This window comes from Sminthopsis crassicaudata, chromosome 4, assembly GCF_048593235.1.
Source record: "Sminthopsis crassicaudata isolate SCR6 chromosome 4, ASM4859323v1, whole genome shotgun sequence".
Lineage (NCBI taxonomy): Eukaryota > Metazoa > Chordata > Mammalia > Dasyuromorphia > Dasyuridae > Sminthopsis > Sminthopsis crassicaudata.
The window spans coordinates 406,551,548-406,576,029 of NC_133620.1; the positions used below are offsets into that span (position 1 = coordinate 406,551,548).

Below are 24,482 nucleotides of genomic sequence, written 5' to 3' on the forward strand. Positions count from 1 at the left end.
CCCTAATTATCCACTTTAAAGAAAAGGGGAGTAAAAGCAAGTGGATGGAGACTACTTAATGTCTGGTCTATGAAATACAGTTGGATGGACATCTTGCAACCCAAAGAATTGTTACATCAGTATGTTTTCTTTATCATAAATAGACAATTGGGATAGGCCCAGAACTGAACAGAAGAGCAGACTAGATTAATTTTAATAAATTGTGGTGGATTTTAAATGATTCCAAGCTTCTAATTGAGAAAGAAGATCTATCTTCTTAATCGTATTGTTCTAGTGATATTGCATGGTTGTGAATCAAAGAATACCACAGTCTCTCAATTTGAAGGTAATTTGAAGAGCAGAGAAAAAGCATAATGAATGCAAATAGGTTGAAACACATTACCAATTCATAGATAAGCAAGAAAAATAACATAAATTATATCATTAGAGAGATACATAACTAGAGAAGATGGACTGAGAAATTAATCAGCAGAGAGAACTCCTGTGCTTCACTTGTATTCATACACTGCAAAAAAGAACTACTAGAGGAAGGAATACCATATGGAAAATTTATGGAAGAACATGGACAATAGTCCCATAGAATTAGATGACATGGTTAGACTGCAATTTGTACTATTGGAGAAAAGAATCATTAATGAGCTCATGGCCTGGAATATGAATAATATGATAGCTTTATAATTCTCATCTTGACTTAATGACAAAAATATCACAAATGGAATTAACTTTCTCCCCACCTGACCCACATTTGCTTCTTTATCCCTGAATTGAGATTACTGTGCTCCGGGAAATTATTTAGTTTTGCTTGTTGTACTACCTAAAACCTTCCTAGCAATCAGCAAGGCATGGCTCTGATGCAAGTCCCTAGCCATCAACAATTGTTTCCATGGAAGTTTTGTGCTCCCTTATAGGTTTACACACAGTAAGCCTTTCAATTAATTGCATTTAACAAGAATGAGTATGACACTGGACAGAGTCCTCTGATTGTACAGTTGTTCCAGTTTCAACTAGGTATATTCACGGTGATAAGAGATTGGGTCTAACTAGGACTCACTGGCAATGTCCCCAGTCCTGTCCCTGCTCCAGTCCTGGCATCTCTGCCAATTGGGAAGTGGTAGCAGCACAGGAGAGCAATTAGGGAAGAAACACAGAAAAACAGAAGAGACCTTTTCACTCAATGTTCATACATTTTGCTAGCTTGGGATTACAGATCTGGGCATTCTATCTTCTCCCTATTCTTACACTGGGGACAATAGTTTTTCAAGGGCAGGGAATTTATTGCCAATGGATTTCTAAACCTTCCTGCTGTTAGGGTAATGGAAGAAAAACAATGTCACCTTTAACCAACATAAGCTAGGATATTCCATGCCATGAAGAACCATACTGCACAGCTGGCTGGCTATGGCCCAACCATATTCTGAATTTCATTCCACCATATGGTGAGCACCTTTTTGGGCTAATGAGCTGTGCAGGCTAAATCTCAGCTTCCGACTGTATAATCCATTAAAGATTACCTGAACTTGCCCAGCAATGCAACATTTTTCATCCTTGCATAGCAGGACCACTTTCAGGCAAAGTGGGATTTGATGTAGTCTGATCTTTCAAGAGAGAGCAAATGCTTTTATTTTTGTCTGTAGCCAGTATAAAAAAGGATTTTGCTGAATACATTTTCACTGAGTAATGTTGTTGAATGAATGTTGAGTGGATGTTAGGCAGAATACATAGCATCCCTTTATTTCAGTGGTGTGGTCCAAGGGAAAGGGTGCTGAAAATGACTCCACCGTTCATCACCTATGGGAGCTCAGACAAGTTACTTCATCTCTGAGTTTCAGTTTCTTTGGATGTAAAAAGACAGACAAGATGACCCATAAAGTTTCTTTCCAACTTTAAAGATGTGATCCTATACTTTATTTCTTGGAAAAAGTGAAGCAAAACAAGGCACCAAAACCCCTCTTCTTCACACATTCAGTTTTTGAAAGAACTAAGAGGTATTTTATCTTATTTGCAATTATCTTCAGGATGATATACCCTAGTATATATTGACTATATGAATACTAAGCAATTTGTATCTCTTCTCATACATAATTGACATAGTTATGATACAGCTGAAATAGAATTAGGCTAAGGTCTGGGTTTTATGTATGTTGCTGTTGAGTAGGGATTGCTTCATGCATAGAATGCAATGCCTGGCTTGCAGTAGCTGCTGGAAAAAAAAAATTTGCTGTTTGGTTGATTGATAATCCTTGTTCTGCCACTAACAATGTACCTTTTGGCAAGTCTATTGCCTCTTTGGCCTCAATTTCCTTAAGTGCAAAATGGAGAGAGTTAGACTGCATATAATCTGAGATCTTTTCTTTTTATATAAAGCTTTTTACTTTCAGAACACATGCATAGATAGTTTTCAACATTCATCCTTGCAAAACCTTATTTTCCAAATTTTGTTTTCCCTCTCTTTCCTCCATCACCTCCCCTAAATGACAAGTAATCCAATATATGTTAAACATGCGCAATTTTTGTATGCATATTTCCACAATTATCATGTTGCACAAGAAAAATAAGATAAAAAAGAAAACAAAATGAGGAAGAAAACAAAAAGCAAGCAAACAACAATTAAAAAATGAAAATACAATGAAAATACTCAGTACCCACAATTGTCTCTCTTGGTACAGATGGCTCTCTTCATCACAAGATCATTGGAACTGGCCTGAATCACCTCTGAGGTCTTTTCTAGTTCTTATATTCTATGATTGTATTAAGGTATTTCACATGTTCCTTGGATATATTTTTATAACACTGCTTTTAGACTAAGATAGAAATTGTTCTAACTTCATGACCCAAGTAAAGTATATCCTAGAATATCACTTTGATTATACATTTCAATATCATTAATGCAACTTCAAAGTTATAAGCTTTGATATAAATACAAATATCCTTTATGAGGACTCAGAAAACTTCCACCTATAGAAAGTCTTGCTACCGAGGCAGGATTGCAATACATATGTACCATGATTATAGAATCACAGGATCTTAGAGTTGAAAGTGACCTCAGCATCAATCTAGATCTTCCCAAATCTGAATCTTACAGAGTTCTCTGACAACACAGTGATTTAACTGATGTGTGTATGGTCCCTCAGCTCTCTGAATTAAAGACAGGACTTAGACATTAATCTTCCTAACCTATATCCCCTATGTTGACTCTCTTATGAATATACATATGTACATATGAAATAGAAGTATAGATACTACTAGAGCTATTACATAATATCTATGTGATACTTGGTTCTCGTGTTGATAAAGAGAATGTTCGTTGAGCTTTTTAAAAATGAAGACAAAGAAAATTGTAATTTTTTTTTATTGTTGGTTCAGCAATTTTAAAATATGGATAATTTAAGGCAGTGGAGTTGGTAGAGGTGACACAGCAATGTCCTGTTCTTCCTGGAAGATTCCGTCATGTCTGTAAGAATGTTGAAGTTGAAAGAAAAATACTGATTCAGACACTTAATAACTATATCACTTTGAACAAATCATTTCATCTCTCTGCATCTTGGATCTATCACCTGTTAAAAAGGAGGAGAGGATTGAACTAAGTCCCTTCCAGCTCTATATCTTTGATTAAATAATCTCTCTGGGTCTCTGTTTCCTCCACCTAATAAGAGGATTGGATCAGATGGTCTCTAAGATCTCTAAATGATTTGATCCACAAAGCCAGAACCATAGAATCACACTGAATGTTAGTGCAAACAAAGCTTTAAGTTTAATATGAGCATATATTATTATTGTGATTGCTGCTGTCTGCTTTGTGAAGAATGTCATGCTTCATGGAGACTAGAAGCCAAGCTTTTCTGAAGGTGCCTTTTAAAAACTAGGGTACTGGAGAAAGAAGACATGTTAATTCAAGGTTAAAATCTACGTGGTTGAAACCACATCTCCACACCTTTCCCTCCCTCTGGTTTTCTCCTCATTTAGGGCTGCTGCCTCCTCCTTTCTCGTCTGAGTGAGAATCCAGCCCTCTAGCTCTGAGCTGGACTCAACATGAAACTGCCCACACCTGGCACACATTCCAGGGAAGAGTCTGTGGACTGCCCCCCCTGAGCTAGGCCAGCATCTGAGCTGAACCTCATTTTAGGGATCCCCAAGGCCCCCTCAATCAATAATCCCCAGGTTTTTTACGAGGCCTGGATTATGAGGATTTGGAAAGGGGGCGATTAAGCAGTGCTTCAAAGGGGACTTACAGCCAGCACCTGCAGCATTTATGAAGATCTATTAATAGAAAGCACACAATTTAGCTGTAATCCTTAATTCTTAGAAAAATCAATGATTTATGCCTCCAGGTCCAAGAGGCACTGAGCACTTTAGTTCAAGGACCACCTGGAGGGAGGGTGTGAAGGCGTCCACATCTGGCCAAGTGATGACATCTCATCATCCGGATGTTGGAGGGGGCGGGGCCCCTCATAAGGCTGACTAGTAAATGGAGAGCAATAATATGGACGTGTAGTATGTTCCACCTGCTCCTAAAAATTTCCATAGTGAGAAGGGAGGGAGGTGAATAACAGACTAAAATTAAGGCTGTAGTAAGTATAAGTTAGAAACAAAGTTCTTCTATTCACTTATTATACATCTCTAGATAAATAACTTTCCCTTCTTTCATATATATATTATTGAATATTATTATGGATATTATATGTGGAATGGATTCATCATGTCAACTTAGCTCATGATATTAAAGCAAAGAATAATCATGGTTTTGAATTCCTCTCCCACTTTGAAACATGAAAACTGGCTAAATTGTTATGTTTATGCGGCTACCATAGATGGTCATGTCAGAAACTCTTCCTTTTGGGTCATTGCTAAAGAAGAGTTTTAGCAAAATAGCCATCTTCTCCTTATCCAGATATTATCCTATTTTAAAGCTTCATCACCCTTCCTTTGGACTTCACAAAAACCTCTTAATTGGTGTCCTTATTTTCATTCTATTCTCTTTCTAACCCACCTTCTATTCAAAAGCCAAAATAGTCTATATCACAAAGCTGACCACTTCTGTTTCCTCTTCAAAAAGCTTCATTTGTACCTTATTACTTCTAATAAAATAAAAAAAATTGGCCAGATATTTAAAATCTTCCACAGACTCACTTCATTTTACTTTTCTCAGTTTATTTAGTATTACCTTCCCCTTTCCCAAAATGAACAGTTTAGCCATTCTGACTTTCTTGTTGCTCCCCAACTCAACATTTTTTCTTCTGTTTCTTAATCTTTACATTCTCCTTGTCCTTTCCCTGGAAAGTGCTTGATTCTCATATTTACCTCTCAGAAAGCTTGTCTTCCTTCAAGCCTCAATCTGGATGCCTCTTATAAAAAGTCTTCATTAACATAACTGGAAGTTGTGGTTTCTGAAGCATCATCAATTATATCTCAGAAAGAAAGATGGGGAAGGAGGAAAATATACAACTTTATTCAAATGAAAAAAGTATGGAATCTGGGAACTCCATAAGCCAATGAGCCAAAAATGTCTTTACCTAGCATGTACAGTCCAGATTCCACTTAGCTGCCAAATTGATTTTCTGAAAGCCTGGGTCTGCCTGTGTCATTATGTATTCAATAGCTCCCTATTTATATCAGGATCAAATATAAAGTTTGCTCTTTGAAATCCTTAGTATTCTGGTACTTCCTACCTTTCTAGTCTTCTTATATCTTACTTCTAATAAGTCTTTCCATGATACCGGCCTTAATGTTGCTTCAATAAGACAATCTTTCTTCTAGCTTAGAACATTTTCACTAGATGTTCCCCATGAGTGGAATTCTCTCTTGGTATCTCGATATAGCTTGCGTGGCTTCCTTCAAGTACCCAGTAACATGTCATATTCTGCAAGAAGCCTTTCTCAGTCTTCCTAAAGTGTCTTTCCTCTGAGATTATCTTCCATTTCCTCTGCATACATGCTATTTATATATAACTCATCTGGATGATTCTTCAATAAGACTGTAAGAGCAGGGGCTCTTTTGGGGGGAGAAGGGGATCTTTCATTGTCATCTCCATCTCTTAGCATAGTACCTGGTACATAGCATAATAATAAGTAAATATTTTGTTGATCTGAACAACCCAACATTTGGGAACTGTGATAATCTGGTTATATCATGCTGAGAGTTAATGCTGCAAATCATAATGCAGAAGCAAGATGCAGAATTGGCACTGAATTTCAAAAAAGTCTGGAAAGACTTACATGAATTGATGCAGAGTGAAGTGAGCAGAACCAGGACACATTGTCCATAGTAAGAATAAGATTATGTGATGATCAGCTGTGATGGACTTAATTGCTCTCAACATTGTGTTGATTCAAGGCAATTCCAATATTCTTGTATGTAAAATGCCATCTGCATCCAGAGAGACAAAACTATAGAGACCGAATTTGCATCAAAGCATAGTATTTTCACCTTTTATTTGTTATTTCCTTTCTTTCTCATTTTTCCCCTTTTGGTCTGATTTTTCTTGCACAACATGACAAATGTGGAAATATGTTTTAAGATATTGCACATATTTAACCTACATCAGACTGTTTGCTGTTTTGGGGAGGAAGAAAAAAAGTTGGAATTCAAAGTCTTACAAAAATAAATGTTGAAAACTATCTTTATATATATTTGGAAAAATAAAATAATAATAATAATAATAATAAAAGAATTGGCATAGAGATGTCAAAGTGAGAAGAGCGTGCTTATTCAAACATTTAGCCACAGACTAAGCCTTTTGCTGAAGTATTCATCTCTATTCACCACATGGTATCTTATTAAATTGTGCTATGAATTGTTTGAATTATGGAGGGAACTAATCACTTCTGAGAGGACTCAATGTATAAGCAATGCTAATTAGTTGCCTTGTAATAAGTGCACCCAGTTCAAATGTTTAAGACCTTCTTGCTAAAGAAGGGGCCTAAGGGTTAGTTAAATTCAGTATTTCTCAAATTAGCTAATAAAAAAACTCATTAATAAAAACATTAATAAGACTTCAGAATTGGAAATAGGACTCTGAGTCCAAAACTCTTCTTTCTGTCTGACAAGTTATACTAGCAACAATTCGATTTTGACCCATTTTCCTAAAAACTGTTTTTTCTTAAAACTTTCATCTGATTTTGGGAAAGTTGGATTGGCTTGATTATGAGGAACTTGGGAGAAAATCCACAATCCATTTTATGAGGAAGAAGATGTCATTTTTATCAACAAGAAGATAAACACTAAACTGCTTGAGCTCTCTGACTAATTTTAGTACATTATTTTAAATGGCAAGCAACAGACAAAAAATGTTTGAATGGTATATTACACTATTAAAAATCCATGCTTGACTGAGAGCCAGTTTACCATTTAACCTATGATCTATAAAAAGGGGCAATGGGGGAGAAGCAAAAGGGAGGAGGTCAAAGGGGGAAGACTGAGAGGGAGGGAGAGATTTGAGAAAGAAAACAGAAAGTATTGGTTTAAGGGCTCTCTTAACAAGCTTTATTCCACAAGCCTAGAAAGTCTAACTTCAGGCTTGGGATTTTTAAGAGGAAAATCTCCCTTTTGGTTTACTGTCTGATTTAATCCTTTTCTATATAACTTAATTTGCTGAACACCTAAAGCAAACTGAAGATATGCTTCTTGGAGTAAAACAGAAAAATATTTCTGGCTTTCCCATGTGGATTGTTTACTAGGTAACTGGAGGTTTAATCTTATCAGTTCCACAGAACAGGACCCTCTGGCAATCAGCCTGAAGTCCATCTCTCTGCAAGGCAGTTCCCCACTCCTGCTACCTCATTAATGTCAGTAATCCCGTGGTGAGGTGTTTGCCAAATCCCGAGTAGCTCAAAGATGAGGGGGAAAATGTTTCTAATTTCCTGTAGATAAGAATTAGTAGGACAGTTTTCCCTTCTCCCATTCAGTGGTTTCAATCTAAGGATGAATTTTTGTCTTTCAACAAGTGAGTGAGAAAATCCCTTGTCATTCAACTTATTTAGGCAAACACTAGTTCTTACAACATTTAAGGCACTGTGTTAAGGAGGAGAGGAGTGTGTGTGTGTGTGTGTGTGTGTGTGTGTGTGTGTGTGTGTGTGTGTGAGAGAGAGAGAGAGAGAGAGAGAGAGAGAGAGAGAGAGAGAGAGAGAGAGAGAGAGAGAGAGAGAGAGAGAGAGAGAGAGGGGGGGGGGAGGGAGAGAGAGGGAGAGAGAGGGAGAGAGAGAAAGAGAGAGAGAGAGAGAGAGAGAGAGAGAGAGAGAGAGAGAGAGAGAGAGAGAGAGAGAGAGAGAGAGAGAGAGAGAGAGAGAAGCGCTTTTGGAGGGAACATGTGGTACTTTTTAAAGAAAAATTAATAAATATTCTAATATTTTACAGATCTGAAATTCCTATACTTTAGATTGCTTCCATTGTAGAAATTGTAATTCCTCTGTAATTTAGTACATGGGCTTTGAGAAATGCTAGGCCCAAAAAAGGACACTAGGGGGCACAGAGGATAGAGTGTCTGGCCTTGGAGTCATGAAGATTGATCTTCTGAGTTAGAATTTGGCTTTAGACCCTTATTAGCAGTATGACCCTGAGCAAGTCACTTAATTCTCTTTGACTCAGTTTCCTCATCTATAAAATGAGCCAGAGAAGCAAATGAAAAACCATTGCAGTATTTCTGCCAAGAAAATCCCAAATGGATCAGGAAGAATCAGAAGTGAGTAAACAATAACAAAGGAATAAAAAAATCAATCACTCTATATAACATGGTGATGACTATCTGCTAAACTTAAGTAGATTTGAGGGTGAATTAGCAACAAGAGGAAATTGCAAAGAGCATATATATACATATATATGTGTGTATTATATTTATAAATACATATATGCTCATGCAGTCACATATATAAAATATATGATAATATATGGAAAAGAAGTCCTGTATACATATATACATATAAGCACATATTCATATGTTTATGCATGTATGAGTATATATACAGATATATGTTGCTAAGTGTACCATATATTCGCATATGCTTTATATGTATGAATATGTATACATATTTATACACATATGTATATTCATGCATAGATACATATGAGTTGTCTAAACATATACACACACATAGTAGAAAGGGACTAGATATGTGACTAGCATAAGGAACTGGTGAAAAAACTGATTTTTCCAATATAAATCAATTGATATCTGCTTTGCAATTTATAGTCATTTCAGATGGTTTTCTAAATTTGTTAACTGAACCTTAGTTTAGGCCAAGTTTGCAGCTTACATTTCATATTGGAATTAAATGAGACAATAATATTATGTCCTATAATTTGTTTATTCATTCCCCAATTAATAGCCATGCACTTTGTTTCTGGTTCTTTGCTACCACAAAAAAAGAGAATGTTTTATGATTATTTTTGTGTATCTAATAATAATTTATCTCTAATCTCTGTGGGGCATATGCCTAGTAATTCTGGGTCAGAAGATATGGCTACTATAATCATTTTTTTTTACATTGTGCTAAATTGCTTTCCAAAATAATTCAAACAGTATATTTGTATTCCTTTATTTCTGCAGCTACTCTAGTATAATTTATTCCTAAGGTTCATCATATTTATCAATATTCTTATTTTCAGGTAAAATCTCTAAGTTGTTTTGATTCATATTTATCTTTTTATTAATTTGGGGCAATTTTAGTAGCCTGAAATTCTTTGGTGAACAGTTTGTTGATATCCACCGATATTAGGAAGTATCTTGTCTCTTCTTCTACCACCTAATAGTTTTCTTCCTGGAAGTATTGATTTTATTCAGAAAAAAAAATTTTCAGTTTCTCATGATCTAAATTCTGAGCATTTTATTCCTTGTTTTGTTAAAAAAAATCTTGCCCTTGTCTTAGTTTTAAAAAAATTCTCATCTTGGTGATTGTTGGTTTTTAGAGATGTAACACTTTACATTTACATTCAGGTCATATATTCATTTCAAGAATATTTTCCATGTGGTGTAACTGGTTGGTCTAAATTTAATTTTTAGTTTTCCAAGTATATTCTTCAGTACTTTTCCTAAATATATGTATTATTGTATGAATTCAATAGATTTCCCATTTAACTTCATGCCATAGTCTACAGTAAGTATTTTTCATCTATTTGTTTTTGGTATATTGATTCAATATAAAAACCATTTATTATGCACCAACCATTTGTGAATCATTACACTAAGGACAGCTAGGATTATCTCTTTTGATTGATCATCTAGAAGTGATTATTAAATCAGACATATGCTGGAACCAACTCAAACCATTTCATATGAGTGAATTGTTAAATTTTCTATGTGAATATTTACACCATGAAAATTTACAAGTACTACAAATCAGAGCTTGATGTGTTGTTTTGTTGAGTTTCTAGATTTAATAAAATGATAGGGGACATGCAAATATTTCAGAAGCATTTTGTATGTTTAACTATTCACTGTGATACTTACCTTCCTCATATCATTTCATACTGATTTAATAATCCCAATCAAATGGTTCCATTGTAAACTGAATGGGTAGTTTGTAAAGTATGCTTCTGAATTTACATGAACTGAGGATAAGCGAAGTGAGTAGAACCAAGAGAACATTAAACACAGTAATAAGATTATGTAATGATCAACTGTGATGGACTTTGCTCTTCTCAACAATGTTGTGATTCAAGGGAATTCCATTAGACTTGGGATGGAAAACGCCTTCTGCGTCCACTCAGAGAACTAAGGAGACTGAATATGGATTAAAGCATAATATTTTTTCTTTGTTGGTTGGTTTGCTTTTTTCTTTTTCATGATTTTTCCCCTTTTGGTCTAGTTTTTCTTGTACAATATGACAAAAATGGAAATATGTTTAAAGAATTGCCCATATTTACCCTATATAGAATGAATCCAAAAACTCCTCCAAACAGATGTAGAACACTCATTAGACTAAATCCTGATAGAGAAATACAAAAAATAAACAAACAAACAAATAAATAAGTGAGCCACTTTTCCAACCCAATCCTTATAAGGAAACAAAGAAGTATATAGACACTAGGGACAAGGCCTTTCTAAAAGCATCCTACATGTACAACACTCTAATACCCCAAAAAAAGTTATAACCCTAGGCAAGAGAAAAGTTCCATATTGTTGTCCCTCCTGGGAACTGATGCCAGCTGGCAGCTTTGTTAGCCATACATGATTCTGGGTTACACATCCAAGGAGGATTGAGAAAGAGCCTTACACCCAGGGGATGGTGTTCTGGGTTAAAGAACTGCTGCAGGGTGAGAGGAGCAACTTCAGAAGCAAAAAGTAGTGATGTGACTCTTTCCAGCAGCAGAGAATAATCTCAGTTCCAGCTTCTAGCTCAGTTTGAATATTGCCGAGAAATAACCAGGGCAAGGATCCTAGACTAAAGGAGATTCTGCAGTTCTTTCATCCTAAATCAGCTGAGCTTCTCATCATGAAATGTACAAAAGCAACAAACTTTGAAAATTGGAATGGATCAAATAAAAGCCAATGACTACATGAAACAACAAGAAATATTAAAGTCAATTCACTACAAAGAAATAGAAGAAAATGTAAAGTATCATGCTGTAAAAAATCATAGATGTGGAAAATGATTTAAGGATTTAAAAATTAATAATCATTAGACTACCTGCACAGCATAACAAAAAAGGTGCCTGGATATTTTATTTCAAGATGTTTTAAAAGAAGATAGCACAAAATAAGAGGCAAAGTGGGGAATGAGGGGGAGGAATCTTCCAATTTCCTTCTGATAAAACTAAGAAATGAAAACTCCTAATTGCAAATCCTAAGCTTCTAAGTCAAACAGAAGATATTAAAAATAACCATCAAGGATTTAAGTGCCAAAATTACACATGGTTTAGTAGCAGCTTGGAGTACAATATTTCAGAAAACAAGGGGTTTAGGGTTATAGCCAAGAATAATTTACTCAAAAAACTGAATATATTAATCTAGGTGGAAATAAATGGATCTTTAGTAAATAGAGGAATCCAAGCAATCAAGATAAAAATGCCAGAAATGCATAGATACTTTGATGTTCAAACACAGGAACTAAAACAAATGTAAAACAGTAAAAAGAAATTAATAATAAAAAGATGAATTGTTTATATTCTATTATGAGTAGAAATGCATGAATCTCCTCTAAACTGTCTTTATAAGAAGTCATGTTGTTGTTCAGGTATTCAATCTTTTGATTATTTTGACTGAGACAATATTTTGGTTCTTCATGACCTCATGGAACATAGAATGCCAAACTCTTCTATCCTCCACTATCTCCCAAAATCTATCCAAGCTCATGTTCATTGTTTCCATGGACTATCTGTCCAATTCATACCCCTTTCCCTTTTTCCTTAATGTTTTTCCAATATCAGGGTATTTTCCATTGAAACATTTCTTCCATTATGTGTCCAAAATATTTAAGCTTCATCTTCAATATTTGAATTTCAGTATTTCCAATTAATAATCTGAATTAATTTCTTTATGTCTCTCCAAGGTACTCTCAAAAGTTTTCTCCAGCACCACTCAGCTTTCCTCCTTTCACAGCCATACATTTCTATTGAAAAAACCTTAGCTTTGACTATATAGAACTTTGTCAGCAAAGTAATATCTCTGTTTTTAACATGGTAACCAGATTTAACATAGCTTTGTTTTTTAGGAGCAAGTATCTTTTAATTTCATGACATCATCATCTGCAATGATCTTTGAGTCCAAGAATATTGCAAAGTACATTGATTCCATTTTTCTCCTATATGACAGGAAGTGATGAAACTAATTGCAATAATCCTAGTGCTTTCTGAGAGAAGGATAAGTTATTTACTGGCGGGGGGGGGGTCAGTTTTTTACACTCTCCTCTTTCACTCTCATTAAGAGGTTTTATAATCTTTCTTCACTCACTGCCAGAGGGGTATCATCTACAAATCTGAGATTCTTATCTCTCCTGGCAACCATAATTCCAGATTTTGTTCATCAAGCTTGGCATTTCATGTAATGTACTCTGCTTATATGTTATAAATAAATAAGATAACAATGTGCCATTTTTCTGTACTCCTTTCCCCATATTAAAGCAATAGTTCAAACTGTTGCTTCATGATCTACCTTACAGTTTCCTCAGGAAATAATCAAGACGATCTAGTACTCCCATATCTTTGAGGACTTGCCACATTTGTGATCCATACAAAGACTATAACGTAATCAATAAGCAGAAGGAGATTTTGTGTGTGTGTGTGTGTTGTTGTTGTTGCTATGGGAATGATCTTGTTTTCTCCATAATCTAATAAATGTTGACACTTCGGTTTTGATTCTTCTGCCCATTTGAAAACTAGCCTATTCTTCTGGTAATTTACAATTCACATATTGCTGAAACCTAACTTTCAGAATTTTACTTTGCCGTAAAAGCAATAGTTTGGTAATGTCTGAATCAAGGGAAATTAATTAAACTGTGAGTGTTTCTGTTCCATATTAATTATTTTAAGAGAATAATAAAGATATGGAAAGAGGAATATAATAGGAGGATGGAAAAGGAAATCAATGGAAAATCATCTCTCATAATCAAGATACATAAGTAGATATCTGTACAAACATGGAGGAAGGGATAGATGAAGCAGTTGATACTTGAACCCTACTCTCATCTGAATTGAGCAAAAATGGAAGAATGTACAATAGCACATGTACCCTGGATACAAATACAAAAGGTTAAGGGAGAAAGAGGAATTAGTAAGATAGTAAATTTAGCAAGGGATTAGCCCTAAGCAAAATAAACTCTACTTATGGATGCTCAAAAATATTTATAGTTCTTTTGTTTTGGCAAAGAATGAAAATATGAGGAAGATGCCCACAAATTGGGAAATTTCTAGACAACTTACATTATATAAATGTGATAGAAAACAATGTGCTATAATAAATGATGACCAGGATGGTTTTGGGAAAACCTAAGATTTATGAACTGATGTAGAGTGATGTAAACAGAACTAGGGAATAATTTATACTCTGACAACACTATGGTGAAGACAAACAACTTTGAAATAATTAGAAATTCTGATAATTATAATGGTCAATGATAATGCCAGAGGACTAATAATAAACATGCAACCTACTTCCTGATAGAGAGGTAAGAGCTTCAGAGTGATACATTTTATGTATTTTATGTATTACATAATGATAGTGTATTACATAATGTCTATGTATTACATATAATATACATATATATGTATATTATATGTACTTAGACAGACAGACAGACAGATAGATGTAGATGTAGCTATAGATGTTTTGGACCTGGACTTTGGCCCTGAAAGGGGCTAAGCTCCCATTTTACCTCTTTCCTGCTCAAAGGAATTTTTTTTCATAATGGACTTATGAAGGACCAAAGGAATGGTGTGTTATCAAGTATGTCTTTCACTGAGGTGTGGAATTCTTATAGAGGAAAATATAACATTCTCCTAATGGCTTATCCAGTCCACTCTTCTAAGTTTGGAAGCTCTGTGATAACTCAGTTTCAGGCTGTTGGTGCCATAATTTATAGGCAGAATGCAGTCTCCTGAAAAGCAGTTGTGAGCCATTCTTCTGTGCAAACTCTAATGTATGGGATGTTGGCCTTTGTCATTTGAACTCAATTTTAATAGCAAAAACAAGCCACACTTGAAAAGGCAGACCCATCTTCAAGCCATTAGCTGGTTAGAAACTCAGACCCTCAAGTCTGCAAAACTAGAGTTTTCTATTTTCAGCATTTGGCAAGAATAAGGACATGCTGGGTGAGGCTCATTAAGGCTGCCTGCCAGACTCAGCTGGCCATCTGAATAGCTACAGAGATAATCCCACTGGCTAATAAACCAGCATCTGTCTGTCAACGAAGTGGGAGAGGGCAAGAGAGCATGGAGATGCCTGGTTGGTCCTGAGCAGCAAACAGATTGTAATGATCAAACTTGTGACCCATAGAGAACTCTTGGGTGTGACTTGCCATTATCTGATCTGACTGACCAAATGGCCTTCATCTCCTCCTTTTTTTGAACCCATTTTCAGATTGATCTGCATATTAACTGCTACTTTTTCTAAGTCCTTGAACTAGCAGGGTCATTTTGGTTAGAAGTTTCTTAATGATTAAATGTAGTATTAATAGGAGGAAGAGGAGGAGGAAGAGGAAGAGGAGACAGTGTGTATATTACCACTATGCCTTCTACTAGACTTGGAGACAAGTCAAGAGATTCATGGTAAAGCAATGGTGCTGATTCACCTAAGTCTGATCAAAACCCTTTCAGTCTTCCTAAAGTACTATATTTATACATAATGTTTACTCCAATATAGACAGGTAAGTCAACAACAAGCACTGATTAATTAACCTGACACCTACTGTGCTAAGAGTTAGGTATACAGTGGCAAAATTATGGTTCCTCAAGGAGTTCATAAGTAGATCGAGGAGAGAACATGCAAACAACTATACACATATAAGATAAATACAGTGTAAGTGGAAAGTGATTTCAGGGAAAGGCACCATCTGGGAACTGAGATGGGAGGGGGAAATCAGCAGAGGCCTCTTGCAGAAGGAAATATTTGAGCTTAATCCTTTTTTTTTGTTTTTGTTTTTTTGGTAAGCTCTTGAATTTTAATAAAACTTTTTTTGTTTTATTTTGTTTTTTATTAATTTTTATAATTGTAACATTTTCTTTGACAGTACATATGCATAGGTAATTTTTTTTTACAACATTATCCCTTGTACTCCCTTCTGTTACGAGTTTTTCCCCTCCTTCCCTCCACCCCCTCCCCTAGATGGCAGGCATTCTCATACATGTTAAAAATGTTATAGTATATCCTAGGTACAATATATATGTGCAGAAACGAATTTTGTTGTTGTTGTTGTTGCAAAGGAAGGATTGTATTCGCAAGGTAAAAATAATCTGGGAAGAGAAACAAAACAAAACAAAACAAAACAAAACAAAACAAAAAAACAATGCTCACAGTTTACACTCATTTCCCAGTGTTCCTTTTCTGGATGTAGCTGATTCTGCCCATCATTGATCAATTGGAATTGGATTAGCTCTTCTCTATTTTGAAGATTTCCACTTCCATCAGAATACATCCTCATACATTATCATTGTTGAAGTGTACAGTGATCTTCTGCGTCTGCTCATTTCACTCAGCATCAGTTGATGTAAGTCTCTCCAAGCCTCTCTGTATTCCTCCTGTTGGCCATTTCTTACAGAACAATAATATTCCATAACATTCATATACCATAATTTACCCAACCATTCTCCAATTGATGGACATCCATTCATTTTCCAGTTTCTAGCCACTATGAAAAGGGCTGCCACAAACATTTTGACACATACAGGTCCTTTTTCCTTCTGTAGTATTTCCTTGGAATAAAAGCCCAGTAGTAACACTGCTGGGTCAAAGGGTATGCACATTTTGATAACTTTTGGGGCATAATTCCAGATTGCTCTCCAGAATGGTTGGATTCTTTTACAACTCCACCAACAATGTATTAGTGTCCCAGTTTTCCCACATCCCCTCCAACATTCATCATTATTTGTTCCTATCATCTTAGCCAATCTGACAGGTGTGTAGTGGTATCTCAGAGTGGTCTTAATTTGCATTTCTCTGACCAATAGTGATTTGGAACACTCTTTCATATGAGTGGAAATAGTTTTAATTTCATCGTCTGAAAATTGTCTGTTCATATCCTTTGACCATTTATCAATTGGAGAATGGCTTGAGCTTAATCTTGATGGAAGCCAGGGAATCCAGGAGGCAGAAATGAGGAAGGGAGTACATTCTGGACATTAGAGACAACCAGTAAAAAGGTACACAGTTGGAAGACCGAGTACAAAGTACAAATAATAGCAGATAGATTAATGTCACATAAAACCTTCGTGAAAAGTGGATTATTTGGCCAATGAATGTAGGTCTAGTCTGCTGGAGACTTATAATGTATTTGATATATTATTAGGTGTAGTATTATTAACCCCCTTTTTACAATTGAATAAATTATAAATGACTTATCTAAGATGTGTCAGTAACAAGATTTGAAATCGTCTTCTTAACAAAATACAGTGCTTTCCCATTCCTACCTTCACCCTTACTTACCAAATCTGATAAATTCACCCATGTCTTTCAATCAATATAACCCTTCATTGTGTTTGTTTATCCTTTTTCAACTATAACTACATTTCCTGAATAATGTTGAAAGAATAAATACAAATTATCCTCCTAATCATTAGTGGCTTGCTAAATTCAAACAAGTCATCAAATCCTAGTACCCAAATTGAAAGAAATTTAGGGACCATAGTCCAACCAATATCAAAATTAGAATCTCTTCTTCAACATTCCCTATAAATGGCCATTCCAGCTTCAACATGAATATTTCCAGTCATGGTGAAGTCGCTACTTCCTGAGTTGTACTATGCCACTTTTTTTACTCTATATTATTAGGAAATTCTCCCTTAGGCTGAATTTAAAAAATATTTTTGAAAATATCCTGAGTAGAAAATAAGATCTAATGAAAAGATAAAATGTGACTCATTATACAAATGTTCCTTAAAAAGTCAATTTATTTCAGTGTTTATTGTAAAATAGATTTCTTGTGATTCTAGTCTGTTTCCCTATTCCTTTTCTTCATGGAAGAACATACTCACACCTACCTCTCAGAATATTAGAAACAACTGTCAGAGATTTCCATCTTATTTAACTTTAAAGTTATTTAGGACCTGTACTGGATACTGTTACTCTTTATTTGGATCTAATCTTTTGCTAATGGTAACTTAGCTCATTAAGCCCTCTAACCTTGACAGTTAACTCCTTGAGATTACTCCAATACTTTTGGTTCTGACTTGTGCATTTTTCAAGCTTTCTCTGACTGAAGATGCTTTAGCTGGACCCTTGAAAGATACTTAGACCCAGACTGTACCATGTTTTACTCTAAATCCTATTTTGGAATGGTACCAGGAAAAATAACACATGAATCACCTCAACCTCTCCTCGTTTCACATAGCAGGCACATTGTTTATGTCTTGATTATGACACATAATTTTAAAAATAAACTTTTATTGATTTTTATATCACCATAATTCCTCCCACTGTCCCTCCCCTTTCCAGAGAGTCATCACATATGATAAATAGTATTTTAAAGACAAAAATAGGGAAGAAAACCAACATAACTGATCAATATATAAAAAACTTGAAATGTGTTTGATGAACAACATTAGACTTCCCAAAGGGATATCTCTTCTTTCTGGCCATGTTTCTTGTGTGTTCCTTCTATCTACATTGTTGTAGTCTTAAATAGTTTTTGGGTCTCTATTTTTTAAACTCTGCATCAGTTCATATAGATCTATCCATGCTTCTCTGAGATCATATTTGCCACTTATTATAGTATAGTAATATCCTATTACATTAATGGACTATATTTTGTTTAGCCATTCCCTAATTGAACGTGATCTACTTTTTCCCTAATTCTTTGCTATTAAAAAAAAGTTCTGTTATAAATATTTTAGTGTATGTGGATACTTTCTTCTTTCCAATGAATCCTTGGGGTAATAAACCAAAGTAATGAAATCTCTGTGTCAAAAGGCATGGGCATTGGAGTAATTTTATTTGAAGAGTTCCAAATGGCTTTCCAAAATGCTATTCTACTATTCCACTTTCAGGTCACAACCCCGCCAACATTGACTATTTTTATCTTTTGTCATCTGCCAGTTTTCAGGATGTGAGGTGAAACCTTAGGGTTTTTATTTTTCTTATTATTAAATGATTTGAAATAATCTTTCATGCAGTAGTGAGTACTTTATAATTCTTCATCAGAGACCTTTTTGTCCATATCAGGCTTTTTGTCTCAACTTACATGTTGAGAAACAGTTTTTGGTTCATATATCTATATTTATATATCTCTATGTATACACATATACATATATATATATATATATACATATGTATACATGTACATATATGTGTCATTTATGCATCTTAGATACAAAACTCTTATCTGAGAATATGTGATACAAAAATTTCCCTGCATTCAACCATTTCCCTTCTTATCTTAAATGCATTAATTTTGCTTGTGCAGAAATAAAAAGTTTCACAAAAACTTTCACAAAATCCAAATTATTAACTATCTTCTGCAATTTCCTCAAATCTTTGTTTTCTTAAGAACATATCTCCTACTCGTAGTTGTAAGATATATGTAATTAGCTTTTCTTCTAATTTTTATAGTATTATTTGATTGGTTGTGGCTCTTCATACTTAAAGAGGACCAAAATGATATCACTATCACCAGGTCAAGGTATAGTGTATCCAACTGTGGCTTATCAGGATGATATGAACTTGGAAAGCTCCATCACAGGTCAGGTATAAATAGTCCATGTGGATATTTGCAATGGACGTATCTTTAATTTTGCACATCTTATGTTTCTTTTAAGCTACTGCTATTCTTGCTTTGCTCATATAGCACAGTGCCTTTTTGTATGGGTATGTTGTGCTAAACACTCCTAGGCCACTGTCTCACATGCCTCAATTAATTCCAAATTTCCTTCAAATATAATCTTTAATATTAAAATTGCATGTGCATTTGGAGCACATAGTCAATAGCTAGTATATAAAGATGTTAGCATGAGCTCAATTTCCTCCAGCTGCATTTTTATTTTTCCCATTCATGTTTAGCAAAATAAGGAAAGAACTTCCTAAGCATTTTATGTGTTCCAACTTATTAAACATTATGTTAATGGAGTTGCATTGTTTCATATTCTCTTGTGTCTAATGTTTCATTGATCTACTTTCTAAATTTTAACTAATACCAGATGGATTTTGTTGACTACTGCTTAATAATATAGTTTTAGTTCTGAAAGTGCTCTTCCCTTAATCCTTACCTCTTTTCATTATTTGTCTTGGCCTTTTAAATCTTAAATTTTTCTAAATTAATTTTATTATTATTTTATCAAACTCTATCAAGTATTATTTGTTAATTAGATTGAGATGCCATTAAAATTTAAGTTAACTACCAAAATCTATGGGATGTGGCCAAATCAGATCTTAGGAGAAATTTTATATCTCTAAATAGCTACAAGAATGATATAGAGAAAGAGAAGATCAATGAATTGAGAATGCAACTAAAAAAGCTAGAAAAATAACAAATTTAAAGCCCCTAATTAAATACCAAACTAGAAGTTCTGAAACTCAAAGGAGAAAATAATAAAAATTGAAACTAAGAAAATTATTGAATAAATAAAACCAAGAGTTATATTTATGAAAAAAACAACAAAATATGTAAACCTTTAGTTACTTTGATTTTAAAAAGGAAAGAAAAAAAATTACCAGCATCAAAAATGAAAAGGGTAAACTTACCACCAATGAAAAATAAGTTAAAGCAATAATTAGGGGACTATTTTGCCCAACTGTATGACAGCAAATTCAACAATCTAACCAAAATGGATGAATATTTACAAAATTATAAATTGTCCAGAGAAAGCATAAATTACTAGTCTCATTTTAGAAAAAGAAATTGAACAAGCCATTAATGAACTCCCTAAGAAAACATCTGCTGGGCCAAATAGATTCACAAAAGAATTCTACCGAACATTTAAAGAACAATCAATTTTAATATTATGTAAATTTTTTGGGAAAATAGGTAGGTAAAGAAGGAGTCCTAACAAATTCCTTCTATGACACAAATATGGTACTGATACCTAAATCAGGAAGAGCCAAGACAGAGAAAGAAAATTACAGACTAATCTCCCTAATGAATATTGATGCAAAAATTTCAAATAAAATGTTAGCAAAGAGATTACAGCAACTTATCAGCAGAATAATACACAGTGACCAGGAATGCAGGGCTGGTTCAATATGAAGAAAACTATTAACATAAATGACCATGCCAATGACAAAACCAACAGAAATCATATGATAATATTAATAAATGCAGAAAAAGCTTTCGACAAAATACACCTACTCCTATTAAAAACACTAGAGAACATAGGTGTTAAGAGAGCTTTCTTTAAAACAATAAGCAGTATCTATCTAAAACCAATAACAAGCATTATTTATAATGTAAAGTAATTGGACTCATTCCCAATAAGATCAGGGTGAAACAAAGTTGCCCATTATCAATACTATTATTCAACATTGTACTAAAAATGTTGGCTTTAGCAATAAAAAAAGAAAGAGATATTAAAGGAATTAGAACAGGCAATGAGGAAATAAAACTATCATTATTTACAGATGATATGATGATATACTTAGAGAATCCTAGAAAATCATCCAAAAGTCTATTTTAAACAATTCACAGCTTTAGCAGAGTTGCAGGACATAGAACAAACCCACACAAATCATCAGCATTTCTGATGATTTCTGACTCACAAAGCCCTTCAACAAGACATAGTAAGAGAAATTCCATTACAAAACACATCATAGAAACAAAGTCAGATGTAAACAATTGGAAAAATATCAATTGCTCATGGATAGGCCAAGTTAAAAATATAATAAAAATGACAATTATGCCTAAATTAATATACTTGTTCAGTGCCATATCAATCAAACTGCCAAACTATTATTTTATAGAACAAGAAAAAAATAACAAAATTCATCTGGAAGAACAAAAAATCAAGAATATCAAGAGAGTTAATGAAAAAAATACAAAGGATGGTGGCTTAGCATATTATAAAGTACTAGTCATGAAAACCATTTGGTACTGGCTAAGAAATAGAGTGATGAATAAGTGGAATTGAATAGATATATACAACAAGATATTCAAGGCCTATAGTAACCTTGTATTTGATAAACCCCCTAAATTCTAGTTCCTGGAATAAGAACTCCCTATTTGACAAATATTGTTGGGAAAATTGGGAAATAATATGTCAGAAATTCAGTATAAACCTACATTTCACATGCCATACAAAAATAATGTCAAAATGGGGACATAATTTGGGCATAACGGATGATACCATAAAGAAATTAAGAGAGCAAAGGATACCTATCAGATCTTTGGAGAAGGAATTTATAACCAAAGAAGAACTAGAGAACATTATGAAAGGCAAAATGGACAACTTTAAATACATTAAATTAAAAAGGTTTTGCCCAAACAAAACCAACAAGATTAAAAAGGAAGTACAAAGCTGGGGAAAATTCCTTACAGCCAGTGTTTCTGAAAACATAAAGAACTGTGCCAAATTTGAGAATACAAGTCACTTCCCAGTTGATAAATGGTCAAAGAATATGAGCAGACAATTTTCAGATGACAAAATTAAAGCCATCTATAGTCATATGAAAAAAAAATGCTCTAAAGCACTATTGATTAGAGAAATGCAAATTAAAACAATTGAGGTACCACCTCACACCTTTCAAATTGGCTAAAATAACAGGAAAAAGATCATAATAAATGTTGGAAGGAATATGGGGAAACTGGGACACTGATAACATTGTTGGTGGAGTTGTGAAATGATTCAACCATACTAGAGAGCAATCTGGAACCGATAGCCCAAACGGCTGTCAAAATGTGCATACCCTTGGATCCAAGAATGCAGCTGCTGGGCATGTATCTCAAGGAAATCATAAAGAAAGAGAGAGACCCACATGTGCAAAAATTTTTGTAGTAGCTCTTTTTGTTGTAGCAAAGAATTGGAAAATAAATAGGTGCCCATCAATTTGGGCAATAGATGAATAAGTTGTGAAGGCAATAGAACATTATTGTTCTATAAAAATGGTGAACAAGCTAATTTTAGGGAGACCTGGAAAGAGTTATATGAACTGATGTTGAGCAAAACAAGCAGAACCAGGAATACATTGTACACAATAATGGAAGAATGTTTAATGATCAACTATGAAAGACTTGTTTTTTCTCAGTAGTTCAGTGTTCCAAAGCAGTCCCAATAGACTTTGAACAGAAAATGCCATTTGTACCCAGAAAAAGAACTATGAAGATTGAATGTAAATCAACATGTTATATTTATTCTTTTTTCTGGTTTTTTCTCTCTCATGGTGTTCCCCTTTTGTTCTGATTTTTCTATCCCAACATGAATCATAAAGCATTGCGTATTAAAAATAAATACATGGAAAAAATTTAAATTATCCATGATATTTTCATTTTTATTATATTGACACAAATCCAGCCACAAGCACTAATTATTATAGGGTTTTGTCTTTGAGTCGGGGTTTAGGGGTTGTGTTTGTTAAGCATAAATGTGTGTTATACTTTGTCAAAGGTTTTTTCTTCAACAGTTTAAATAATTATGTGGCTTGGGACATTTTTTGTTTTTAATATGATAAAGTATAAGAGGTTGGTCTTTTTTTATGTTGAGTCATCTTTGTATCCCTGGTACACTGATCAAGATGAATGATTTCTGAATGGATGTCCATCAATTGGAGAATGGCTGGGCAAATTGTAGTTATAGAATATTATAGTTCTGTAAGAAATGACTAGCAGGATGAATACAGAGAAGCTTGAACTGATGCTAAGTGAAGTGAACAGAACTAGGAGATCATTGTACACTTCAACAACAATACTATATGAGGATCAATTCTGATGGAAGTGGCTCTCTTCAATTATGAGAGGATCCAAATCAATTCCAATTGATCAGTAATGAACAGAACCAGCTACACCCAGCAAAAGAACACTGGGGTATGAGTGTGGACCACAATGTAGCATTTATATTCTTTCTGTTATTGTTTGCTTGCATTTTTGTTTTTCTTCCCAGGTTATTTTTACCTTCTTTCTAAATCTGATTTTTCTTGTGTAGCAAGACAACTGTATAAATATGTATACCTATATTATATTTAACATATTTAACATGTATGGGACTACCTGCCATCTAGGGGAGGGGATGGGGGGAAGAAGGGGAAAAGTTGGAACAGAAGTTTTTGCAAGGGTAATGTTGAAAAAATGACCCATGCATATGTTTTGTCAATAAAAAGCTATAATTTAAAAAATAAAAAGATGAATATTTCTTAGATGAACCTATATTTGATAGGATATGCTTTCAAAATTTAAATTCATAGTTCACAGCCAGAAGAGAATTTATGGATTTTCTGATCCACCCTCCCTATTTTAAAGATGAAGAAACAATGCATTGTAGTTGTGACTTGTCTGAGATGACCCAAGAATCAAACCTAGAACATCTGATTCTAAAATGCCTTGTACCACAACATTACTGCCTATGTTCAACAAATATGAGTACCAAATATCTAAGATCACAAATCATAAAATGGGTCTTTAAAAGCCATCCAATAATAAATCTAGCCCCCCCTTTTATAAATGAGGACACAGATCAAGGAAGATAATTAACTTGTCCAAAATCACATAGGGAAAAAGGAACAAAGGTAGGATTTAAATTAAAATTTTCTATTACAAAACCAGTGTGCTTCCCACCTATTTCACTTTATACTAAGCTCTGTTAGAAGAGAAACAGGAGATCCCTCAGAGAGAACAAGCACCAAAACGAAAACTGCCCTCATCCTCAAAGATAGGGAGGAAAAAGGTGATGGGTAGGGGAGGGTGGCTGGAAAGTATCATTTAAGCTAA

At 34.3% G+C, this 24,482-nt stretch overlaps 1 pseudogene; it reads right to left on the bottom strand.

Annotated features, from left to right (window-relative positions):
• Positions 1–24,482, bottom strand: part of LOC141540914 (solute carrier family 25 member 33 pseudogene) — a 153,270-nt pseudogene that overhangs the window by 127,849 nt on the left and 939 nt on the right.